At 42.2% G+C, this 19,487-nt stretch overlaps 1 protein-coding gene across 1 annotated transcript in view; it reads left to right on the top strand.

Annotated features, from left to right (window-relative positions):
• LOC148886115 (junctional adhesion molecule 3B-like) overlaps nt 1–19,487 on the top strand; it is a 92,900-nt gene that overhangs the window by 56,456 nt on the left and 16,957 nt on the right. The window lies entirely within an intron of this gene.

Genomic DNA, 19,487 nt, shown 5'->3' with positions numbered 1-19,487 from the left:
GCTCCGTCCTCACTGTGTGGACTTTGCATGTTCTCCCCGGACCCGCATGGGTTTTCTCCGGGTCCTCCGGTTTCCTCCCACACTCCAAAAACATGCATGGCAGGCAGATTGACCACTCCAAATTGTCCCTAGGTGTGAGTGTGAAAGTGACTGTTGTATGTCTTTGTGTGCCCTGCGATTGGCTGGCAACCGAATCAGAATCATCTTTATTGCCAAGTATGTAGAACACACAAGGAATTTGTTTCCGGTAGAACACGCTGCACTAGTATCGTTGTCAAAAAAACTGCTAAGTGGCACTATACAGTTCCATTTTGGCTACTGTTGAAAGAGTTCAAAGAGTTAATGGCTTGGGGGAAGAAGCTGTTTAAATGTCTGCTGGATTTGGTGCGCATGGATCGGTAGCGCCTGCCTGAGGGGAGTAGCTGGAAAAGGTGGTGGGCAGGGTGCGGAGGGTCCAGTAGGATTTTCCGCGCCCTAGTTTGGATTCTTGCAGTGTGCAAGTCCTCGAGAGTGGGTAGGGCGGTGCCAATGATTTTTTCCGCCGTCCTAACTGTCCGTTGAAGTCGGATTTTGTCCATTTTTGTGGCGGCCCCGAACCAAACGGTGATGGAAGAACACAGGATGGATTCGATGACGATTCAGGGTGTCCCCCGCCTCGTGCCCGAAGACAGCTGAGATAGGCTCCAGCAACCCCCGCGACCCTAATGAGGAATAAGCGGTATGGAAAATGAGATTATTATTATTATTATTATTATTATTATTATTATTATTATTATTATTATTATTATTATTATTATTATTATTATTATAAACCAAACTGCCAAGTTATGGGTGAAGAAACTCAATTTGTGAATGGTTATGATGGATATGACCATATTATTCACTTCTTTTCCTTTCGGCTTTTCCCCTGAGGGGTCGCCACAGCGAATCAATGTCCTCCATCTATCCCGGTTTTGTGCATCCTCTTCTCTCACACCAGGTACCTCATGTCCTCTTTGACCACATCCATAAACCTCCTCTTCGGTCTTCCTCTCGGTCTCCTGCCTGGCAGTTCAAGCCTCAGAATCCTTCTCCCGAAATAGTCACTCTCTCTCCTCTGGACATGTCCAAACCATCTTAGTCTGGCCTCTCTGACTTTCTCTGCAAAGCCTCTAATATGAGTTGTCCCTCTAATGTACTAATTCCTGATCCTATCCAACCTGGTTACTCCCAAAGAAAACCTCAATATCTTCAGCTCTGCTACCTCCAGCTTTGCTTCCTGTCTTTTCTTCAGTGGCACTGTCTCCAGTCCAAACATCATGGCTGATCTGACCACGGTTTTATACACTTTTCCTTTCATCCTAGCTGAAACCCTTCTATCACACATCACACCTGAAATTTTTCTCCAGCCGCTCCAGCCTGCCTGGACACGCTTCTTCACCTCTTTTCTACACTCTCCATTGCTCTGGACAATTGACCCCAAGTACTTAAAATCATCCACCTTCTTTATCTCTTCCCTGTAGCATCACTCTTGCACTTGGATCCATCTCATTCACACACATATATTCCGTCTTGCTGCGACTGATCTTCATTCCTCTCCTTTCCAGGGTATATCTGTTGCGGCTTGGAATTTAAGCAGATTTATGTGGAACAGGAGATGTGAGACAATCTCTTTTCGTCAATGAATGCTACAGCTGCGTGTTTGCTTTCAATATTTAGCTTGTAGTCGACGTGCACATTCCACCATGATGTCCCTGGTCCACTGGTGGAAAGACGCTTTGATCCTCTCTTCTTTCATCTAGAACTGCTTCATGTCATCACAAAGAGGGTACAGCAAGTCCTGAAGAATGAATGTCTCTCTGTGTCTTTGATTTGTCATATTGTCTCTATGCTGTCATATTATTTGTTATTTAGTTTTTTTTGTTCTTTTGACTTCAAGACGGCGCCGCGAGAGTGGCTGCCTTTCCAGCAGCTCATGTATTTTGTTTTTCTACTTTCATTCCTTTCATCGCTTTGCTGCTGTGAAATGTAAATTTCTCCACTGTGAGACTAATAAAGGCAAATCCAATCCAATCCAAATCTCCACATCTCCAGTTTCTCCGCCACCTGTTCCTTGTTCTCGCTACAGATCACAATGTCATCTGCAAACATCATTGTCCAAGGAGATTCTTGTCTAACTTCGTCTGTCAGCCTGTCCATCACCATAGCAAACAAGAAGGGGCTCAGAGCTGACCCCTGGTGGAGTCCCACCTCCACCTTGTATTCCTCAGTCATACCGACAGCACACCTCACAACTGTCTTACAGTCATCATACATGTCTTGCACCGCTCTGACATACTTTTCCGGCACTCCAGACTTCCTCATGCAATGCCACAGCTCTTCTCTGGGCATCCTGTCATATGCTTTCTCCATATCTACAAAGACACAATGCAATTCCATCTGACCTTCTCTGTACTTCTCTATCAGCATTCTTAAAGCAAACACTGCTCTGTCGTACTCTTTTTTTGGCATGAAGCCATACTGCTGCTCACAAATGTTCACTTCTGCTCTTAGTCTAGCTTCAACTACTCTTTCCCAGAGTTTCGTTGTATGGGTCATCAACTTTGTTCCTCTGTAGTTAGTACAACTCTACACATCTCCTTTGTTCTTAAAAATGTGCACTAGTACACTTCGTCTCCATTCTTCAGGCATCTGTTCACCATCTAAGATCTTGTTGAATAACCCAGTCAAGAACACCACCGCCACCTCTCCAATAAACTTCCATACCTCGATTGGTAAATCATCAGGCCCAAGTGCCTTTCCCCCTTCATCCTCTTCAGCGCCCTCCTCACTTCATCCTTGCTAATGCTTGCTACGTCTTGTTCCACAACAGTCACGTCTTCTACTCTTTGTTCCTTCTCATTTTCCTCATTCATCAATTCTTCAAAGTATTCTTTCCATCTTGCCATCACACTACTGGCACCTGTTAATACATTGCCATCTCTATCCTTAATCACCCGAACCTGCTGAAGGTCCTTACCATCTTTGTCTCTCTGTCTCGCCAGCCTGTAAAGATCAGTCTCACCTTCCTTGCTGTGCAGCCGAGCATGGAAGTCATCATAGTCCTCTTGTTTGGCCTTTGCCACCTTTACTTTAACCGTGCGCTGCATCTCCTTGTACTGCTGTCGACTATCGTCCGTCCTCTCAGTGTCCCACTTCTTCTTTGCTAACCTCTTTCTCTGTATACACTCCTGAACCTTCGCCATTCCACCACACAGTCTCCTTATCTCAGAATCAGAATCATCTTTATCTCCCTTTCTTCCACTCGATACATCAAGTACTTTCCGACCTGTGTCTCTGATTATGTTCGCTGTAGTTTGCCAGTCATCTGGAAGGACCTCTTGCCCACCCAGTGCTTGTCTTACCTCCTTCTTAAATGTCATGCAACACTCTTCCTTTTTCAACTTCCACCATTTTGTCCTCACTTCAGCCTTTGGGTTCTTCATCGTCCTCACTGCCAGCGTCATCCTACACACCACCAACCTATGCTGCCTGGCTACACTCTCACCAACCACTACTTTGCAGTCACTGATTTCCTTTAAATGACGCCGTTGACACAAAATGTATTCTACCTGTGTACTTCTGCCTCCACTCTTTTAGGTCACCCTATGTTCCTGTCCCTTCTGAAAGAAAGTATTTCACAATAGCCATTTCCATTCTCTTGGCAAAGTCAACCACCATCTGTCCTTCAGCGTTCCTCATCTGGAGCCCAAACCTGCCCATCACCTCCTCATCATCTTTGTTTCCTGCACCAACATGGCCATTGAAGTCTCCACCAATTACAACCCTCTCACTTCTCGGGATCTTCTGTATGACTTCATCAAAGTCCAACCAAAATGTCTCCTTCTCCGCCAGCTCACATCCTACTTGTGTGGCATACCACAAACAACATTGAACACCTTCAATTTCTAGCTTCAGACTCATCATTCTATCTTATACTCTTTTTACTTCTAAGACATTCCTAACAAACTCCTCTTTTAAGATAACCCCAATTCCATTTCTCTTTCTGTCTTCACCATGATAGAACAACTTAAACCCTGACCCTAAGCTTCTAGCCTTGCTCCCTTTCCACCTGGTCTCCTGGACACACAGTATGTCTACCTTCCTTCTCTGCATCATGTCACCCAGATCTGGACCTTTACCTGTCATTGTTCCTACATTCAAAGTTCCTACTCTTAGTTCTATACTCTTGGCGTTCCATTTCTCTCTTTTCCTCCGGGCACACCTCCCTCCTCTCCTTCTTTGACCAACAGTAGTCCATTTTCCACTGGCACCCTGAAGGTCAACAGTACCAATGGTGGCCGTTGTTAACCCGGGCCTCGACCGATCCGGTATGGGATTCAGAGGTTTGATTCGCATATTTGTTTAGGCAATTTTTTTTTACGTTGGATGCCCTTCCTGACTCAACCCTCTGTATTTATCCGGGCTTGGGACCGGCATAAGACACTGGCTTGTGCCCCCTTGTGGCTACATTTTTCACAAAACCCAAAAATGGTCATTCAGAGACCCATTTTTAGAATCAGTCAGTGAAATCATCATTTACTTGGTTGTTAACCCTTTTGGGGACAATAGATACTACAGTGAACAGCTTATCATGTTACTAGGTTACAGGGGGCATAAAGGGTTCAAATTGGATGGGTGCCATGCATTCCAGGAATCCAACTATTTACATACAAATGATTAAGAGGGCACACTTTTCATTTTCTGAAGGGAAAGACACTTTGTGAGAGAATAGGAGTAGAAGTTGTGTGCCTGGGAACTTGTAATTGTTGGAAGTGAAAGCGGGAGCAGGACACACGCAGACTCAAACACTGACGCAAAGTGACAGTTCCCTAGGCATTTAGTGACACCAGTGCCTCTCCCCAACTCCCCTCATTTGTTTTGGCGAAGTATTTGACCCCACCGCGATCAGAGGGCTCACCAGCAGTCAGGCCTAAATTGGCTCCCAAATTAGCGCCTCCAGTAACATATGTAAATGCGGCATAAATGAATACACAAAGAGCTGTGGTGGCAGAAAAGTCCACCTTGTTAGTTGACACTGGTATGAGATGAAAAAAATGGAATTACCTGCTGATCCCTTTGTTGTTCAGTCTTGTTTAGGTCATTTGTGAGTCTCTTGTGAGTCAGTTAATATAAATTTATTTTATTTTTTAATTAATATATATATATATATATATATATATATTTAATTAATCAGCCCGTTTCCACAGGCTGATAAATTCCTTACATGGAGCTTTGTCGCCCTATTCTGCCTCTTTTTGGTGCAACACGACGTTCTCAGACCAAACACGTACAGCAAAATGCATTGACGTGATGGAAGGACTGCTACAATGTGTCCTTTTTCGGTCAGGGCCATTCCTTCAGTGACGTAGGGTTAGAACTCGTCACCAACTCAAAGACTTCCGGAATATTCAGCGTGAGTCTTAAAACGTAAAATATAGCTATATGCAGTGGAATCTTTGTAAAATACGCTCAGTAGAAGTCATTTGAAGCCATTTTACAAATTATGGACACAACTTGTCCGGAGACGTCGGTTGTCCTTTAAAGTGCCGTGCTTCTTAAGGACATATTGTTGCTGCTGTGGTTTATGACATAACCCGTCAAAATGACGGACGACCTTAATTTTTTTGTCATCTGTTAAAAAACTCAATCAATGATAGAAAATAGTTGGTTATTGTAACTTCCACAGGAATATAAAATATGTAAATGTTTATACAGACTTGTTTAACTTTGATTTATTTACAAAGGCTTTCATTTGTTATTATAAATCCTCCTGAATCCTCACAAATGACACAACATTTTGGGCTCGATTCGGGCTCAGGCCTGCAAATCATTGGTCGGGCTCGGGTTGGGTCGGGCTTTAATACCTGCGGGTCGAGTTGGGCTGGATTTTATGGGCCCGATATTACCTCTATGAGGATAAGTAATACATATTTCAACCCCTTCATGCACCAATCATGACAACCTGTCATTTGATAGTGTTACAGGCGGTCCACTGTGATAACCTCTGTTCCTGAAAGGGTAAAATTAGAATATATTTGATTAGGTGATATATTGTCCTGTGGGATTGCTCTGCATGCATTTTTATGACCAATGTAACTGAAGCAGTAGTTCAACACATTGCTCACATAAATATCTGGAAGCTAAGGGACTACTACTTCGTGCACCTCTTGGAACCCCTGTGGCGAACTTATAATAAAGTCGTCATGATCATGATGACACAGACTATCAGGTTAGAAGTTAGTCTTCAAGTGCCCACTTAACAACAGTGATCTGAGACCACCTTAGCCACCTTTATATCATTGACTCATGGAATTCTGCTTGCAGTACCGTATTAATGTACTTTGCGCCTTTGAAACTTTTGCATGGACTTCAGCGAGACTCTTTCTGTTTCTGCGCTATCAAAAAAGACTGAGTACATACCGTACTCAGTCTTTTGTACGCTATTTTTAAGGGAATGAGAGCTACTGGCTGGGAGCCCATTCAGGGTGTCTCCCACCTCATGCCCAAAGACGGCTCGGATAGGCTACAGAACCCCTATGACCTTAATGGGGATTAAGCGGTCTGGAAATTAGATGGATGGATATTGTATATGCCTGCATGGGTTTTCTCTGGATACTCCAATTCCCTCCCACATTCCAAAAACATGCATGGCAAGTTGATTGAACACTCAAAATTGTCTCTGAGTGTGAGCATGAATGCATCTCTCTGTGCCCTACAATTGGCTGGCAATAGGTTCCGGGTGGTGAGGATAAAGTGGATCAAAAAAATAGATGGATGGATGTACAGTACAGTGCTACCTCGGCTTACGAATGCCTTGGCTAACGAACTTTCCGGCTTACGAACGTTAAATTCACGAGAATTTAATCTTGGCATAAAAACTATTTTTTTCGGGATACAGACGGAGCGCCACATTGAGTGATGTGTCGTTCGCGAACAAGCCCGTCCGTTCTAACAAGGAACTGGCCGCTGACTTTTTTTGTCCTCTATTCCCCGCCCCCAGTCTTCGGTTAAAGCCGCATGTGATTGGTCAAGAACGCAGCAGTGAGGGGGTGGGGGTGGGGGTGTGGGTTACAGAAACACAGAGCTGCAAATCAAAAGATAGGCAGACGACAGACAGTGAGAAAATGGATAGAAAACAGTGAAATTTGGACTCATTTCAACTTTATTGATATTTCAAAGGCAGAGTGTAGACTGCAAGTTTAAAATATCCCATCAATCAGGCTCCACATATAACCCGCACTAGTCATCTGTACACTATCTGCGATCAACCCAGCTAAACAGAATACAATTGATGAGGAAATTATTGCAGAGAAAAGCACGGCAACTTCACTCGGATATCGTCAAGAGGCAACCTGGAAGTTCATCATCCATTGATGATTTCAAGGCTAGCCACGGATGGTTCGAGAACTTTAGGCGTCGTACAGGGATTCATAGTGTCATTCGTCATGTTGAGGCAGCTAGTTCTGACGCCAAAGCTGCCAAAGCTTACAAGGAATCATTCCTCAAGAAGGTTGAAGAAGAAGCCTACCTTCCTCATCAAGTGTTTAATGCTGATAAAACCGGCCGCTCCATTCCATCAAGCCATCAACGACAATCACAAAGGTAAATAAAACGACTTAATTCCCAGTACAGTTTATTTCTTTAAATACAATACCATAGCACATTTATTATACATAAAATAAGGTCTATTTTGTGTAGTGTTAAGGCTTATTTAGTAGAAATTGATGTTTTATGGGGACCTGGGAACAGATTATTCTTTTTTAATGGTTTCCTATGGAAAATTAATGTTTGGGATACACACTTTTGGCCTTACACACTGTCTGGGAATCAATTAAGTTCGTAAACCAAGGTCTGACTGTACTTACTTCAAAGTAACATTTATACAGCATACTACAAGACATTCTTTTCAAGCCGATCATTCTCAGGATTGGTTCAATGGTCTGTTGTCACATGTTCTATCATCTAAGAAGGTGTGAGCTTGTTGAAGACATACTTACTTTGGGAAGGGGAGCACAGCTGCGAAAAACCAACCTCGGTGCAATCCTGACTGGGGTCATCCCTTTGCAAACTCACCCCTGAAACCTTCCCCTTGCCATTGTCGTGTCACAAATGGCAGAAGAGAGTTGTCTCACTCTCTCCCACAGATGCTTGAATAGGTGGCATCCTGTCGTGTCAGAAATAGGTCAAAATTAATGGCCATCCATTTGTGCGTGTTTTATCTTCGGAGAAAAAAAAACAGTCATGTTGAAATATTTTCAACAATTATTGACAACGAAAATAATGAATATGTTGTAACAATATTTCTTTTTTTTTCCTCCCTATACTCAAACGTTTACGATAAACTAATTTGATTTGCCTTCTCTATATCCCCCCTACCCTTTGGAATGCTCTACTGCAACACATCCGCAACTGTACCAACCTCCAATCCTTCAAATCAGCGCTTAAAACTCACCTGTTATGCAATGCTTTTAAAAGATGTGTGTGTCTTTTACGCATGCTTCCTTTTGTTCATTCAGATCTATTTGGATGTCAATTACGTAGGCTTGTCTTCAGGTGTACATTTTATTTTGTATTTTAAGCTCTTGTAAAGTGTCTTTGAGTGGGCTGAAAAGCGCTTTCAAATAAAATGTATTATTTTTATTCTTATTCCTCTTATTATTATTATTATTATTATTATTATTAGTATTATTATCATCATTTGGATGTTTTTTTTCCATATTCATTACGGCGAAAGTCACCTTAGGGCAGCTACTCTCTGCAGCATATATACAGTTGCACATATGCGTATATCTTATTTTTTAAAATTTCAAGTTGCGTTCTTTATTGTATGCATCGCGTTATGCATTGTATGCATTGCCTTCTTTACTGTATGCGTCCATCCATCCTTATCCTCATTAGGGTCGCAGGGGGTGTTGGAGCCTATCCCAGCCATCTTCGGGCACTAGGCGGTGGACACCCTGAATTGGTTTGCCAGACAATCAATCGCAGGGCACACAGAGACAAACAACCATCTGCGCTCACACTAACACCTAGGGTGTTTGCCCGGGGAGAACTTGCAAACTCCACACAGGGAAGCCGGACCGGGTCTTGAAGTCACGACCTCTGCACGGTGAAGCCGGCGTGCTAACCACTCGGCTACTAGGCCGCCTTACTGTATGCAATTAATTTGTTCAATTTTATTGTGCATGCAAATACTTTAGCTTTGTTTACTTTATAACCTTAAAACTATAGCTGCTGTGCATTTGCGAGACAATTAAAAGGTTTCTTCTCTCATTCTAAGAATAAAACTGTTGTTGAGGTGCTGACAGTGATGTGACTGTCTTTTTTTGTTATTGTTGTTTATTATGCCTCCAAACAATTTTGTGCGACCCTCATTCCTGCTTTGGTCATACATTAGCTTGAGGCCTGCGTTCACCTTTAGCGCACTACAAACTGAATGGTTATGAATGTAGTACCAAAAGGTGTAGCTTAGTTTTCAAAAGAAATGCATTGCATGTACTTCCATCTGAATTCCTAAAGTGAATCCTAAAGTGAATTTGGCTTGAAATGAGTCCTTGAGAAATGCATTTGACTTTTTTTATTCCTTGGGTACTCTTATTTACATGTCCACGGCTACAATGAAGCTATCAAGCTAACCACAGCAATAATTTCTTGAGTGAAGCCTGACAGTAACACACTGCCAACGCCCGAAGAATTTCATAATAAACTCTACCTTCCCAAATATTATTTGGACATCAATGCTTTGGTCTGCAATCCATTTGAAGTTGTTTCCGGCAGTGTGACACGGTGAAGCATCTTACTTTGACTCAACTTTACATTACAAGCTGTTGCTTCTAGCAACACAAGGTCGTACTGATATTCCGTTCAATTACTAATTTAAAGAATATATATATATATATATATATATATATATATATATATATATATATATATATATATATATATATATATATATATATATATATATATATATATATATATATATAGGAAAAACAAATATTTTAATAAAGGGTTTCAGGGGGAATTCACAAGTAAAAAGGCAAGTATAGAGTCCCTTCCAATTCTAAAAGTATAACAAAGTCTATTTTGAGGTGAAACTGAAGATGGGGTTCTCTCCCATGTATTTCTAGGCCTCACCCCTCTTTTGACGTCCTTCCTAGGTAGCCTAGCCACCTTTAGCAAGGGTCCAAATCCAGTGTTCCGTTGTATGGTCCCAACTGGCGACGAGTTCCATGCAGCAATCAGTTTCTCTGTGTTTCTCCACAGAGCACAACAATGGAGCTTGTCTCCCCGGCCCCCATACTCAGAGGCTCTCTGCCTTAAAAACCTTGCTTGCCAATCAAGCTGTGATCAGCCGCAGGTGTGGGGTTTGACTTGCTGCCTTCTACCAGATGGGGCCAAAACTCTCTCTGGGTGAAGCCATTTGAGGGGAATATATTTCCCCTCGGCGGCTCGGTAGTCGAGTGGTTAGCACACCGGCTTCACAGTGCAGAGGTCGCCGGTTCGCGTCCCACCCCGGCCTCCCTGTGTGGAGTTTGCATGTTCTCCCCGGGCCCGTGTGGGTTTTCTCCGGGTCCTCCGGTTTCCTCCCACATCCCAAAAACATGCATGGCAGGCAGATTGAACACTATAAATTGTCCCTAGGTGTGAGTGTGAGAGTAACTGTTGTACGTCTTTGTGTGCCCTGCGATTGGCTGGCAACCAATTCAGGATGTCCCCCGCCTCGTGCCCGAAGACAGCTGAGACCTAGACTCCAGCAACCCCCGCGACCCTAATGAGGAATAAGCGGTGTGGAAAATGGATGGATGAATGCATTATATTGTCCTACGGTAGAGGCTGGAGTTGCGCACGACTTCTTCTGAAGTGGGAAATGGAGTCAGTGGCTGCGGACAGTAATAGTTGTGGGACCTGTTGTGTCATAATATTACTTCACATATAAGGCACACCAGTGGTGGTCCGTGCATTTCACACCTCGGCCCTCGGTGCAGTCCTACTTAGTCCGACTTGAACAAATATTCCTCGTCAGTGGTGGGCCGTCAGAGCCAGTAAGGCCTTCTCTGCTGGCCTAACATGATCAGACATCATTATCATAATTATAATAAAAGTCAATTTCATTAACAAATATTTTTTCTAAATATATATATATAATTATTCTACATACTGTTTTCTTGATGTTATATTATATCCATTTGGTTATGCTCCTTTCAGTGTTGTAGTTTTAGGTCAGAGTTTTTAATCCAATCAGAATTCAGCTAGCTTGTGTCGCCAGGCTGTATGAAATCTGACCGACGCCTTCAGAATCAACAGTGTGGGCGTCTGTGCGCTGTTCATGAACGGGCACATGTAGTTGATATATATTTGCGATAGCCAATCAGATCACGAGTTGGCACAGTAAGGCCAGCTAGAGGGCCTTGCGTTGAAAATGACATGGACGCGTCCTGTGATTGGATACTCACTTTACCTCAGCCCTCAGCGGAGGCAGCGCTATGCAAATCAACCAAGCTACAACAGATCAGACCTGAAAACTTTAGCAGAAAAAACAAGTATATCTACTCGCTTTTTTAACCCACAATGGCTGAAGGAGAGGACAACTCGCTGTCGCATGTAGGCCTATTCTCAAGAACAAATGAAAAAGATTTGTTTACTTTTATTTTTAACAAATAGTTCATTTTGTGAATGTCATTGCATGTTTTTCTTATATTAAACTGACATTTTGTAATTTAGTGTAAAATCCTTGTTAAAGATTGCATATTCTTGGCTTGACTTAATGAACTTTGTGGACAAATGCATTTGACTTTCTTTTATTCCTTGGGTACTCTTATTTACATGTCCACGTGCTACAATGAATGCTATCAATTTGCTAATCTCCGACAGCAATAACTTTCTTGAGTGAAGCCTGACAGTAACACACGCCAACGCCCGAAGAATTTCATAAATAAACTCTACCTTCCCAAAATATGTATTTTTGGACATCGAATGCTTTGGTACTGTCAATCCATTTGGAAGTTGTTTCCGGCAGTCGTGTACACGGTGCAAGCATCTTACTTTGACTTCAGACATTGTTACATTACAAGCTGGTTGCTTCTAGCAACACAAGGTCGTACTGATATTCGGGCGTTCAATTAGGGCTAATTGTAAAGAATTATATATATATCATATATATATACTATATATATATATATAGTATATGATATAATCATATCATATATGCGTCTTTTTTTTTTGGGGATGTGCGGAGGAAACCGGAGGACCCGTTGAGAAAACCCACAGCTTTGGGCCCCGGGAGAACATGCAAACTCCACACTGGGCAGGCCGGGTGGGACGCGAAACCGGCGACCTACTGCACTGTGAAGCCGTGTGCTAACCACATCGTACTACCGAGCCGCCGAGGGGAAATATATTCCCCTCAAATGGCTTCACCCAGAGAGAGTTTTGGACCCCAATCTGGTAGTATTTAAAGGCAGCAAGTCAAACTCCTACACCTGCGGCTGATCACAGCTTGATTGGGCAAGCAAGGTTTTAAAATAATGGCAGAGAGCCTCTGAGTATGGTTTTGGGCCGAGGAGACAAGCTCCATTGTTGTGCTCTGTGCGAGAAAACACATAGTAAACTGATTGCTGCATGGAACTCGTCTTGCACAGTTGGGACCATACAACGAACTACTGGATTTGTGACCCTTGCTAAAGGTGGCTAGGCTACCTAGTGTAAGGACGTCAAAAGAGGGGTGAGGCCTAGAAATACATGGGAGAGAACCCCATCTTCAGTTTCACCTCAAAATAGACTTTGTTATACTTTTATAATTGGAAGGGACTCTATACTTGCCTTTTTACATAAATGCCGCTTTTGCCTGTTTCACTGTGTTTGAATTGGGAGCGCAGCATTGAATAAATCAGGTATGCATGACACGTGATGGTTGTGCGTATACGCATTGTACATGTATGTGTCTCAAGACGGACATGCTCCCTCATGTGAAAAAGGTGGTAAACCCCTGCTAGCCTCTGATAAGTTTAAACAAGGTCAGACATTTTTAGCAATGTGCTGTGTCGTTGTCGTTTTTATAAACTATGGCAAATATATATCACTCGGAGGCCATAGCAATGAAGATATGTGTGCTTTTTCTGACCTGATCCGGGAACAGCAGCAGCATTCAGTTGCAGTGAAAACTGCTTTTTGTCAGACTAGTGGAGAAAACCAAAAACATGCATGGCAGGCAGATTGAACACTATAAATTGTCCCTAGGTGTGAGTGTGAGAGTAACTGTTGTACGTCTTTGTGTGCCCTGCGATTGGCTGGCAACCAATTCAGGATGTCCCCCGCCTCGTGCCCGAAGACAGCTGAGACCTAGACTCCAGCAACCCCCGCGACCCTAATGAGGAATAAGCGGTGTGGAAAATGGATGGATGAATGCATTATATTGTCCTACGGTAGAGGCTGGAGTTGCGCACGACTTCTTCTGAAGTGGGAAATGGAGTCAGTGGCTGCGGACAGTAATAGTTGTGGGACCTGTTGTGTCATAATATTACTTCACATATAAGGCACACCAGTGGTGGTCCGTGCATTTCACACCTCGGCCCTCGGTGCAGTCCTACTTAGTCCGACTTGAACAAATATTCCTCGTCAGTGGTGGGCCGTCAGAGCCAGTAAGGCCTTCTCTGCTGGCCTAACATGATCAGACATCATTATCATAATTATAATAAAAGTCAATTTCATTAACAAATATTTTTTCTAAATATATATATATAATTATTCTACATACTGTTTTCTTGATGTTATATTATATCCATTTGGTTATGCTCCTTTCAGTGTTGTAGTTTTAGGTCAGAGTTTTTAATCCAATCAGAATTCAGCTAGCTTGTGTCGCCAGGCTGTATGAAATCTGACCGACGCCTTCAGAATCAACAGTGTGGGCGTCTGTGCGCTGTTCATGAACGGGCACATGTAGTTGATATATATTTGCGATAGCCAATCAGATCACGAGTTGGCACAGTAAGGCCAGCTAGAGGGCCTTGCGTTGAAAATGACATGGACGCGTCCTGTGATTGGATACTCACTTTACCTCAGCCCTCAGCGGAGGCAGCGCTATGCAAATCAACCAAGCTACAACAGATCAGACCTGAAAACTTTAGCAGAAAAAACAAGTATATCTACTCGCTTTTTTAACCCACAATGGCTGAAGGAGAGGACAACTCGCTGTCGCATGTAGGCCTATTCTCAAGAACAAATGAAAAAGATTTGTTTACTTTTATTTTTAACAAATAGTTCATTTTGTGAACGTCTTGTTGTTTTTCTTATATTAAACTGACATTTTGTAATTTAGCGTAAAATCTTGTTAAAGATTGCATATTCTTGGTGGACTTAATAAAACTTTGTGGACAAATGATTTTAAATTTCCTTTTATTTTTAAGTGTTTGCAGTATCACGTATAGTGACAAGTCGTAATTGCTGATGCAGATTTATTGATGTGTAATTGCTCCGGAAAATAGCCTGTGTTGTAGACGATTAAGGTGATGCCACGCCCAGTACTGCGTGCGTGTGCTTCTGTAAATGATATCTCCAGCTGTTGTGTCATAAATTATGGTATTTTTTGGTAAGTCGGACTAAGTAGCTGTTAGCAGGGAGAACGATTTTACAACAGCGCGCATGCGTGGGAAGCTGTACTTGGGTCAGCGGTACTCGCGTGCGCCGTCACACATCCTCTGTTGGGCCTTTCTCAGGAGGAAGTTGGTGTTGACCTCTCACTTCATGTCCTGGGAGACTGTGATTCTCACGAACTTGAAGGTCTCAACACTTGACACGGGGCAGTGAGATAGTGTGAGGGGCATCTGTGGTGATGGATGTTTCCTGAAGTCCATGATCATCTCTACCGTCTTGAGCGTGTTCAGCTCTAGGTTGTGACGGCAGCACCAGAGCTCCAGCTGATCCACTTGTTGTCGGTATGTAGACTTGTCGTCGTCTTTGACGGGACCGATGACCGTGGTGTATAAGGTGCAGGCTCATCTTTTGAATAAAATCAAGGCTTTTGGGTGCGCCATATACGGGACAATATGGTATTTAATTGTGGCCTCAGTCTGTCTGGTGTGTGAACTAAATGCATCTTCACAATAACGCGCATTCGTAGAATAGACCATGTCACTCACAATATAGTGTCATGTTAGTAAATATGTATGTTGCATCACATTGACAAATGTCAATGAAGTTGTTCATTTTGTCTTTGTATTTTATATGTATGATTGGGAACCCTCAAATTTGGTGATTTATTTTAAAAGGAAAAAAGTATTGACTCTTTAAACTGGGTCACCATCTCTTGCCCTGGGGCAGACCACTATTTCTTTAAAAATAATTGATGCTGTGCACACATCATGCAAACTTGTCGGTTATTTATTGGTGCTTATGAAGGTTGTCTTGTTCCTCTTTGTATTCTTTGCCGATGAAAAATCTAGTTACAAGGGCATACCTTTTCTTTGACAATCATTTTTATGTGTTTCACTAAAGTAATTTACTGTAAGTGCTTCTTGATGTTTCAAGATAAGGCTGCCAGAGCGCGTATTTTTTTGTTATATCAAGTAAACAATGTGTGTGTGTGTGTGTCAGTGTCAGACTCATTAGTATGCAATCATCCAGCAACCATGTCAGATGTCCCGCAGTGTGGTGTTTGTTTTCCAGTTTCTTACTTGTTAATACCTGTCAAGAAAAAATATGAAATGGATTCACATAGAGTAGGCTCATAAATGCCGCTTTTGCCTGTTTCACTGTGTTTGAATTGGGAGCGCAGCATTGAATAAATCAGGTATGCATGACACGTGATGGTTGTGCGTATACGCATTGTACATGTATGTGTCTCAAGACGGACATGCTCCCTCATGTGAAAAAGGTGGTAAACCCCTGCTAGCCTCTGATAAGTTTAAACAAGGTCAGACATTTTTAGCAATGTGCTGTGTCGTTGTCGTTTTTATAAACTATGGCAAATATATATCACTCGGAGGCCATAGCAATGAAGATATGTGTGCTTTTTCTGACCTGATCCGGGAACAGCAGCAGCATTCAGTTGCAGTGAAAACTGCTTTTTGTCAGACTAGTGGAGAAAATTAATCTTCTGTCTCCATTTATTGAACTGACTGTACTCAACTGGATGAATAAAATCGTGGATTAAAACATAAAATCCCAAACTGCTCCATATTTGGCTATAACAAGAACTCATTTCATTGTAGTGTTTGATGTGCGTGTCGAAAACAGCAACTAGTTGATATTAGTGGATGTGCGCGTGTGTATACTTTGATGTTGGTGTTTTGAAAGGGCATGGGAATAGTATTTTAATTGAACCTTTCTATTTATGATACCCACCTCACCTCTCTGGATTCAGCACCTAACTTCACAGCGAACAAAGGCATCTTTCCCAAGGGGAACAACAAGACAAGAAGGGATTTATTACATAAAGCAAGAATAAAGAAAACCCCGGCTCATTGTATTACTCAGATATAAACCTGAAGAAGGGGGAGTTTAGAACAGAATTAAACAAGAAGATTACAAAGAAAGCCCTGTGCTGGTGATGGCATCAGTAAGAAGGATTAAAAATATAACTTTGATTATACATTTGTTGGCTGCCAGAGGTCACTCAGCAAAGAAAAGAAAGTGATCCCAAATATAAGTCGCTGAAGACCCCATTCTTATCAAGCTGATAATGTGTGCCGATTACCTGCACACAAAAAAACATACTGTTTAAAGGACAACCAATGTCACTTTTTTGTTTTTTAACTGACACCAGAAAAACGTTTTATAGCATCTAAAATACCCAAAACATGCAGTATGATATTTTTAGTCAAATGCAAAACACCAATAAAAATGACTTAAAGTGTCCAAAATCTGCAAAAAATTGAGCTGCGAATTGGGCATTTTCAGAAAGTCCCGCCCCCCTTTCGTGACGTCACGCCAAGACGTCTTGCATTGCTGGTGAATCAAAACAATGTCTTCAGATTCGGAGAATATGCTTTCTTGTTACACATCCAGTTAAGAATATGATTCAAATAGTCCTGATGAGCAAAGCATACATGTTTGCAATCGATTAAAGAATTTATTTGGGCCATTTTGAGGCAACATTGGGGGACAATCTCTCACAAAAAAAAGAGGCACAAAATGGCAACCAGCTCAGTACAGCAAAATACATTGACATGATGGAAAGACCCTACAATGCGTCTTTTTTTACGTTGAGGAGGTCCTTTTCTGACGTCACGTACGGACTCGTCACCAACTCAAAAACAAGACTTCCTGAATGTTCAGCGCGAGTCTTAAAACGTAAAATATAGCTATATGCGGTGGAATCTTATTAAAATACACCCCGTAGAAGTCATGTGAAGCCATTTTACAAATTATAGACAACTTGTCCGGAGACGTCGGTTGTCCTCTAACTGTAGTTATCTCATCTCATCTCATTTTCCATACCGCTTATTCTTCATTAGGGTCGCGGGGGTTGCTGGAGCCTATCTCAGCTGTCTTCGGGCACTCACACCTAGGGGCACTCACACCTAGGGACAATTTGGAGTGGTCAATCTGCCTGCCATGCATGTTTTTGGAGTGTGGGAGGAAACCGGAGGACCCGGAGAAAACCCACGCGGGTCCGGGGAGAACATGCAAACTCCACACAGGGAGGCCGGACCGGGACGCGAACCGGCGACCTCTGCACCGTGAAGCCGGTGTGCTAACCACTCGACTACCGGGCCGCCCCTGTAGTTATGTCAAATGGTAATATTAAAACCCCAGATGAAAATATGGAATTTGTTCTCCATTTGCACTGTAACATTCTAATGCAGTTATGGAGAAATGTGTCTGTTGAAATGTTGCCCGTTCATCCAGAAGGGTATTTTTGAATTGAAACATGATGTTGGATTGGAGCGCCTGACTCACAAGCACATTTGCAGTTCATTCAAAAGGTCTTTAATTGGGTGAGGATGCATTGTTGTTGGAACTGTGTTATGTCTTTTAATCACCAGCATCTGAATTTAGTTCTACCCCACAATCGCATCTGATTATTTCATATCGACGGAGTAGTAATGAGCGAGGGGGTAGAAATGTTTTGAGAAATAAGGCAAGTATTTTTGGTCTTATTTCATCGAGACATATTCTATTGATGGTCACATTCGTCTATCCATTTTCTAATCTGGTTATCCTTATGAGGATTGCAGGCGTGCAGTACCGTTTTTGAGTGCCGCCATTTTTCCCCCACGTGGTTGCCAGCCAATCTCAGGGCACATAGATGAATGAACCATTTGCAGTCAGAATGACACCTTGGAACAATGTAAACTGTTGCATTAGCTTGCCGTGCATGTTTTTGCAATGTGGGAGGAAACTGGAGTACCGGAGAAAACCCATGCACGCGAACGTGCAAACTCCACACAGGCAGGCGAGAGAGCCGTAATCAAACCATGCATTCTTCTGTAAAACGGACATGCTAACAAGTCGGCATAATTCTACTCCATGCTCTAATTGGATATTGATCGAATACTTTACCAACCAGCAAGTGCACTACTTCACGATCTAATCATTTTAATGGCCACACTGTGGCTGGATAACTTCTGTCTGCTTGTCACTGCCAACAACTGCTTTGGAAGTGTCATGCGCAGTGGTGTGACTTGTGTTGATTTTTCCTACCCAGAGTCAGGATTGATTTTAAGTGTGGCAGGAATTGATCTTTAGTGACTTGAAACAATTCTGTCGCAAATGCACATCCAGATCAAAAAGGCCTTCCCCAATAAGCTTCTTTCATATTTCGATTGATCTAATGACTTGGGTACACCAGCAGTTCATGATGATGTAGGCATAGGACTATGTGGTGGCCCTAATGACATACCTGTCTTTGGCACTGTTAGTCTGGAAAAAGAGGGTGTTCCATTTTTTTTCCAAGCAGACAAGGAAAAATGAGCGAAACAAGTGTAACCCCCTCAGAGAAAAATGGCAAACCGAACTGGTTAAGAATTTTTTGAGGCTTCAAGTTTCTCAGTTGTCATATAAACGAAGAACTATTTACACACCTCGGTTTCGGAAGAAATGACCATAACTACTGGCTTAAACCGGCTGAATTTATTAACATGAACATTTTTAGAATGATGGTTGAATTGAATATTACTTTTTAAAATGGAATGCCATCTTAAATGTGTGTCATCTCTGTCATGAAAAAGATAGGCACATAGTGACATGTTCTTTAATTTAGCTCGGCCAATTCTACTTTAGTTTGAGTTTAATGGCTGAAAGGTCTTTTTTATTTTATTTATTTATTTATTTATTTTTAACAACCACCCTCACAATTGAATCCATCAAAATTGCAATTTTATGTAATGAAGACTTTGGCAAATTCACAATGGCAAATTCAAATCAAAACCGGCTGGTTACATTGCGTCATTATCAGAGTCAGTCTTATTGTCGGGCTACTCTTCAAAAAATATTCCACCTTTTGCCAATCTATTCCCAAATTGTCT

This window comes from Hippocampus bargibanti, linkage group LG16 (genome assembly GCF_051943395.1).
Source record: "Hippocampus bargibanti isolate YZ-2025 linkage group LG16, ASM5194339v1, whole genome shotgun sequence".
In the NCBI taxonomy this organism is placed as follows: Eukaryota; Metazoa; Chordata; class Actinopteri; order Syngnathiformes; family Syngnathidae; genus Hippocampus; species Hippocampus bargibanti.
This window is presented reverse-complemented; position numbering and strand designations above follow the sequence as displayed.